A 7,467-nucleotide genomic window follows, 5' to 3' on the forward strand; every position below is an offset into this window, starting at 1 on the left:
AAGAGAGTGCTATGCAAAGCCACCAGCTAGTGCCAGTGCACTGACCGTGACTATAAATATTTCTGTACAGTGCTCCATCACAAAATATAGCAGACTCTCCATGTAGACAGAACCAAAGCATTTATTTAGACACCAGAAAACAAAATCCCCAAACCAGTAAGCCGATTCCATCATGGCAGCAAAGAAGTTAATAAGCCCTAACAACACAGAGAGCCATAGCATCCTTTAGCCTTCCCACAAACTAGTACAAGATCAATATTTACTCACCAACCTGACTAACTTCTTCCCTGAGTGTCCTCTTTTTCCCACCATTTCGCTAGCTCTAATTACCAGCTTCCTGTGGACTCTGCCCCACCCTTCAGCAAATTTCTCCCATCATAGGTTCCATGTGACTACATTGAGCCTATTAGGGGGCAGAGTTTACTTTCAAAGCAGGGGAGGTCTTCAAATTCCTCTAGGCTTGTTAAGGGGCAGGGAATATCTTCAAATTCTCATTCGCATTACACCAGCCTCACTTTCTCCTCCAGAGCCATCTGGGTACAGTGACCAGGTATGGATCAGGACACCTGGAGATGGCCTAGGATAACATGGGGGACTTTGATCTTTTCAAGCTAAGGTCTTTAACAGCTCTCAGTTTGACTGAGGAAGAACCCTTTCAGTGATTACTAAATAAAAATGAGGCAAAGAATGGCCTTTTTTAAAATAAAAAAAAAGTAGATCTGGAAGATGGCAGAGTAGAAACAGGACCTTCACGGCTCCCACTCTCACTACCCCCAATCCATGTAAAAGGGGACTCTGAACAAACTTTGGAGCTACAGAACCCACAAAATGACACAGAGAAGCTAACCTCAGCCTGGCAGGCAATAATTGGCTAGCACAGTGCTCTGGGAGCCCAGCCCAGCCCCACGAGGTTTTAGCCCCAGGGCGGGCCTGAACAGCTACTAGCTGGAGGGACTCCAGATCACCAGCAGCTGTGGTGGTCCAGAATTATCAACACATTGATGCTAAGGACAAAGTGAGAGGTCAGTGCAGTATGGATTTTGGGACCCGGTAGTTAGGAGTGCTTCGGCTTTTGTCCCCGGGGTGAGAAGCTGATGAGGGCTGCTGTGTAGCCTCCGCCACGTGGCAGCATCAGCTCCTGGCCTTCAGAGTATAGGGAGACCAAGCGACCAGTCTGAGGTGTAATCACTCTTGTTTTAATTTGCTTGGATCTGAATTGCAGTCTAGGGTGGAGGTCCTGGGGTATGTGACCAGCTTGCCAGAGCATGTGGAGGCCTCAGAGAGGGCACCCATACCTCCGGCAGCTGAGAAAACCTCAGCATTTGGTATGAAGCTCCCCTGTATGGTAGCAGAGTCCTACTGTGGCAAAAAGCCCAAGAGTCAGGTAATTGAGTGGCAACATGCTCAGGCAAAGGAAACAAAACAAATAGAAGGACCCAACATTAGACTCCTATTTGGGGGACAAAAAGGATAAAAGCATGGAACAGGAGGAAGACAAGGAAGTCAGAACTCCTGCACCAAAAATATTAAAGGAAAATACGAGCTGGTTATAGGCCATAGAGGACCTTAAGAAGCAAATAAGAGAAATGGAGGAAAAATTGGGAAGAGAAATGAGAACAATGCAAGAAAATTATGAAATGAGAGTCAACAGCCTTACTGAGGAAAATAATACCTTAAAAAACAGACTAACTCAAATGGCAAAAGAGGCTCAAAAAGGCAATGAGGAGAAGAATGCCTTAAAAAGCTGAATTTGCCAGATGGAAAAAGAATCTCAAAAACTCACTGAGGAGAATCATTGCTTCAGAATTAGATTGGAGCAAATGGAAGCTAATGACTTTATGAGAAATCAAGATGCTGTTAAACAGATCCAAACAAATGAAAGAATAGAAGTCAGTGTGAAATATCTCGTGGGAAAAACCACTGACCTGGAAAATAGATCCAGGAGAGATAATGATCAAAGTAAGAACCTAGAAATCATCCTCCAGGAAGTTGTCAAAGAAAACTTCCCTAATGTTTTAGAACCAGAGGGCAAAATAGAGGTTGAAAGAATCCACCTATCACCTCCTGAAAGAGATCCCCCAAAGAAAACTCCTAGGAATATTATAGCCAGGTTCCGGAATTCCCAGATCAAGGAGAGAATATTACAAGCATCCAGGAAGAAACAGTTTGAATATTGTGGAAACACAGTCAGGATAACCCAGGATCTGGCAGCTTCTTCACTGAGGGATCAAAGGGCTTGGAATATGATATTCCAGAGGTCAAAGGAGCTGGGATTAAAACCAAGAATCACCTACCCAGAAAAACTGAGTATCATGTTTCAGGGGAAAATATGGTCATTCAGTGGAATAGAGGACTTTCAAGCATTCTTGCTGCAAAAAACCAGAGTTGAATAGAAAATTTGACATTCAGATACAAGAAGTAAGAGAAGCACGAGAAGGTAAAGAGGGAAAAGAAATCATAAGGAACTTATCAAAGTTGAACTATTAACATTCCTACATGGAAAAATGATAATTGTAACTGATGAAACTTTTCTCAGTATGAAAATAGTTGAAGGGAATATATATATATAAATATGACTATATTAGAGGGTATATGGGCATATGAGTACATATGTGAATGTGTGTATATATGTTTACAGGTATACATAGATAGAGGGCTCAGGACCAATTTAATAGGAAGGGATGATACTTTTAAAAGGTGAAATTAAGAGGTGAGAGAGGAATATAACGAGAGGAGATGGGGAGAGATAGAATGGGGTAAACTATCTCATAAGGAAGAGCCAAGGGAAAATGGTTACAATGGAGGGGAAGAATAGGAAGGCAAAAGGGAATGGGTCAACCTTATTCTCATTAAATTTGCCTCGAGGAGGGAATGACACAGACACTAAATAGGGTATCTTACCCTCCAGGAGAGTAGGGGGGAAGGGTATGAGAGGGGGCATGATAGAAGGGAGGGACTTTGGAAGCACCCACTTTTGAAAAGGGACAGGTTCAAAGTAGAGAAGAAAACAAGTAGGAAGTGGGATAGGAGGGAGGGAAATATAGTCAGTCTTTTACAATGTATCGACTGTGGTAATGTTTTGCATTAGCTACACATGTACAACCTATACTGAACTGCTTATTTTCCCAGTAAGGGTGGGTGACTAGGGAGGAAGGGAATGAATCTGGAATTCAAAGTTTTAAAATCAAATGTTTAAAAAAATTATATATATATATATGTATATGTATATATATATATATACACACACACACACACACACGTACTATTTTTAATACTATTTTACATGTAATTGGGAAATAATATATACAGGCATTGGGACATAGAGATCCACCAAGCCCTACTGGAAAACTCGAAGGGGATATGGGAGAAGATATAGGATAGAGCAGATTGGAGGAGGGGATATCCTGTGGGACTGGTATTTTGGGGTGGTGGGTAGGGGAAAAATGGTGAGAAAATGTGTAAAAAATCTGGTGGAAATGAATGATGTAAACTAGAGGTTAATAACGCTTTTTATTAATAATATACATAATATATTAATAATTAATAAAAGTTAATAAAAATTTAAAAAAGTAAATCTTGGAGGGGAAGACTTCCTCAGGGTTTCTGGCAAAAACAGAAAAAAATGTCATTTAAATTCATTCTAAGTTACACTCATTCTAAGCCAAAACAGCAACCAAGGAGTGGTTGGCCTGGGACCAGAATGATTTGGGGTTAAGGCTGATCTTTAAGAGAAAAAAAAAAAGCAAAAACAAGGGGGAAAAAAAGGAAGATCGAAACACACACTCAGAAGAAGATAGCAGATTTAAAGGTCCTATATCCAAACCTCCAAGAAAAATATGAATTGGTCTTAGGCCATCAAAGAGCTCAAAAAGGATTTTGAAAATCAAGTAAGGTGCATAGGGGGAAAATTGGGAAGAGAAATGAGAGGAAATCATGAAAAACAAGTCAACAACTTGATAAAGGAGACACAAAAAAACACTGAAGAAAATAACACTTTTAAAAGTAGAATTGACCAAATGGGAAAATAGGTGCACAATTCACTGATGAAAAAAACTACTTAAAAAGTAGAATTGGCCATATGGAAAAGGAGGTACAAAAGCCTACTCAAGAAAATAATTTCTTAAATATTAGAATTGAACACAAGTGGAAGCTAATGATTGTAAAAAATAAAGAAACAAGGGCGGAGTCAAGATGGCAGAGTAGAAACAGTGCTTCTACTGGGCTCCTGCTCCCACCTCCTCTAATTCAATTTAAAATGACTCTAAACAAACTTTGGAGCTACAGAACCCACAAAATGACAAAGGGAAGCTAACTTCCCACTGAGGACAGCCGGGCAGGCCAGCAGGAAGCAGCCAGCTTAGGGCTCTGGGAGCCAAGCCCAGCCCTGAGCAAACTGGAGGTTTTAGCCTCAGGGCGGCCACAACCAGCCCCAGCCACCACATGGCTGCTTCACAGCTCTTGGCCTGCAAATAGTAGTGGTACCAAGCAAATGAATGATGTAAACCAGAAGTTAATAAAGTATTTGATTAAAAAAATAACTAAAAAAAAATTCAAGAAACAATAAAATAAAACCCCTGAAACATGGGGGAAAAAAAAGACAATGTGACATATCTCCTTGGATAAACAACTGACCAGGAAAATAGATCCAGGAGAGATTGTTGCGGTTTAATCCCAGGGACTTCAAAAACTGTTGAGGTGGGGGCTCTGTCCACCCTAAAACTGTTGCAGTTTCATGATGTGTGATGGTGGAACTGTCTCAAAGAATTCAGAGTCAGACCACTTCTAATCCAAGTATAGGCATTTATTGAGATTGACTCCTCTCATGAAGTGGGCTAAGTTCCAAGAGGAACCAGCAACTTTAGAGAAAGCAAGATGGATTTTTATAAGGTAGAGATGCAATTACACAACAGAACATTAATATTAAAAAGGCAGAAAGAGTTTGTTAAGGGATTAGGTAATGGAGGAGGGGTCCCATCTATGGTTTGGTGGTTAAACATTCTTGTCATTTTGCCCTCCAACTGGCTAGCTATTGTGGTCCTGTCTTGGGCTAGATGGATGATGTGATTGTGATTGAATACAATATCACACCTGTTTCTGTGGGAATGGGTCTGGGGGCAGTGACCAGGTAGAGGCAGTAGCTAGGCTCCCATTATATAGACACACCTGCTGTTTCTGTTAGAACTGAGAGTTCAGGGACACACCTATTGTTCCAGTGAGCAGTGAGGCATATACAAAGAAGTTAGGACCTTGGGGGGGGGTTAAGTAGGTGCAGTGGGCCTACTGTTCACTAGGGCCAGGCCTATAATGAAGTTAGAATATTGGGGCTGGGGGCAGCTTTATTAGGATTCCATCAAGATTATTTAAAAATTATTGGATTTCCTGAAATTCCCAATCAAAAAGAGCCTAGATACCATCTTTTAAGAAACTATGAAAGAAAACTTCCCCGGGTAAAATAGAAATCGAAAGAATCCACTGATCACTTCTTGAAAGACATCCCAAAATGAAAACTCCCAGGAATATTTTAATCAAATTCTAGAGTTCCCAGGTCAAGGAGAAAATATTGCAAGCAGCCAGAAAGAAACAGTTCAAGTATTGTTGGAGCCACAGTCAGGATAACACAAGATGCAGCAGCTTCTACTTAAAAGGATCAAAGGGCTTGAAATATGAGGGTAAAGGAGCTAGGATTACAACCAAAAATGACCTACCCAGCAAGACTGAGTATAATCCTTCAGGGGAAAATAAATGGATATTCAGTGAAATATTGGACTTTTCAAGCATTCTTGATGAAAACACCAAAGCTGAATAAAAAAAAAAAAATGACTTTTAAATGTAAGACTCAAGAGCAGCATAAAAAGGTAAACAGGAAAGGGAAATCTTAAGGGACTTAATAAGGTTAAACTGTTTACATTCCTACAGTGGAAGATGATACTTGCAGTTCATAAGAACTTTCTCATTAGGGTAGTTAGAAGGAGTATATCTAGACAGAGGGCATAGGTATGAGTTGAATATGAAGGAATGATACCTAAAAAAGTAAAATTAAGGGGTGGGAGAAAAATGTACTGGGAGAAAGAGAAAAGGAGAATCATAATGGGGTAAATTATGTCACATAAAAGAGGTAAGAAAAAACTTTTACAGTAGAGAGGAAGAGGGGAGAGGTAAAGGGGAATTAGTGAACCTTACTCTCGTCAGAATTGACTCAAAGAGGTAATAACATATACAGGCAGTTGGGTAGAGAAATGTATCTTACCCTACAGGAAAGTAGGAGGGAAAGGGGATAAAAGAAGAAGGGGTGTATGATAGAAGGGAGGGTATACTGAGGGGAGGAGTAGTTAGAAGCAGAACACTTGAGGGAGAGGATGGAAAGAGCAAGAATAGGATTAATGGGGGTAAGGTAGGATGGAGGGAAATATAGTCAGCAATAGTAATTAGGAAAAAAAAATTTTGATGCAAATTTTGTTGATAAAGGCCTCATTTCTGAAACAGAAAGAGAACTGAATCAGATTTATAAAAATAAGAGCCATTCCTCAATTGATAAATGATCAAAAGATATGAACAGTTTTCAGATGAAGTAATCAAAGCTATCTATAGCCATATTTAAAAAATGCTCTCACTATTGATTAGAGAAATGCAAATTAAAAGAATTTTGAGGTACTACTTTATATTTGTTAGATTGACTAATTGAACAGAAAAGGAAGATGACAAATATTGGAGGGGGTGTGGGAAACAGACATTAATGCAGTGTTGGTAGAGTTGTGAATTGATTCAACCATTCTTTAGAGTAATTTGGAACTGTGTCCAGGGGGCTACAAAACCATGCATACCCTTTGACCTAGCAATACCACTACTACCTCTGTATCCCAAAAGATATTTTATTTTATTTTATTATTATTTTTTTTAATCGGGGTTAAGTAACTTGCTCAAGGTTACATGGCCAGTTATTTCTGGGTGTGGTGCTAAGTATCTGCGCCCGGATTTGATCCCCAGGTCATCCCGACACTGGAGCCGGTGCTCTTACTTGCTGAGCCACCTGGCCGCCCCTCAAAAGATATTTTAGAAAAGGGAAAGGACCTATAATGGTACAAAAATATTTGTAGCAGCTCTTTTCTGGTGGCAAAGAATTGGAAATTGAGGGGATGCCCATCACATGGGGAATGGCTGAACAAATTGTCCTATCTGATTGTAATGGAATGCTATTTTGTGATAAGAAATGATGGGCAGGATATTCAGAAAAATGTGGAAAGACTTACATGAACTGATACAAAATGAAATGTACTATGTACAAAGTAATAGCAATATTGTAAGACGATTAGTTGTGAATGATTTGGCTCTTCACAGTAATACAGTGATCCAAGACAATTCTGAAGGACTTAACGAAAAACGCTATCCATCCCTGAGAAAGAACTGATGGTGTCTGAATACAGACTGAAGCATACTTTTTAAACTTTATTTTTGGGGGGGGGGGCGGGG

At 40.0% G+C, this 7,467-nt stretch overlaps 1 protein-coding gene across 1 annotated transcript in view; it reads left to right on the forward strand.

The window, feature by feature from the left end:
- The window catches only part of LOC138173873 (serine/threonine-protein kinase VRK1), a 142,523-nt gene that overhangs the window by 113,485 nt on the left and 21,571 nt on the right, over nucleotides 1-7,467 (forward strand). The gene's annotated exons all lie outside the window — the stretch shown is intronic.

The sequence above is a fragment of the Petaurus breviceps genome, unplaced genomic scaffold (genome assembly GCF_028583685.1).
Source record: "Petaurus breviceps papuanus isolate PSGF00001 unplaced genomic scaffold, PetGlider_PUasm1.0 66, whole genome shotgun sequence".
In the NCBI taxonomy this organism is placed as follows: Eukaryota; Metazoa; Chordata; class Mammalia; order Diprotodontia; family Petauridae; genus Petaurus; species Petaurus breviceps.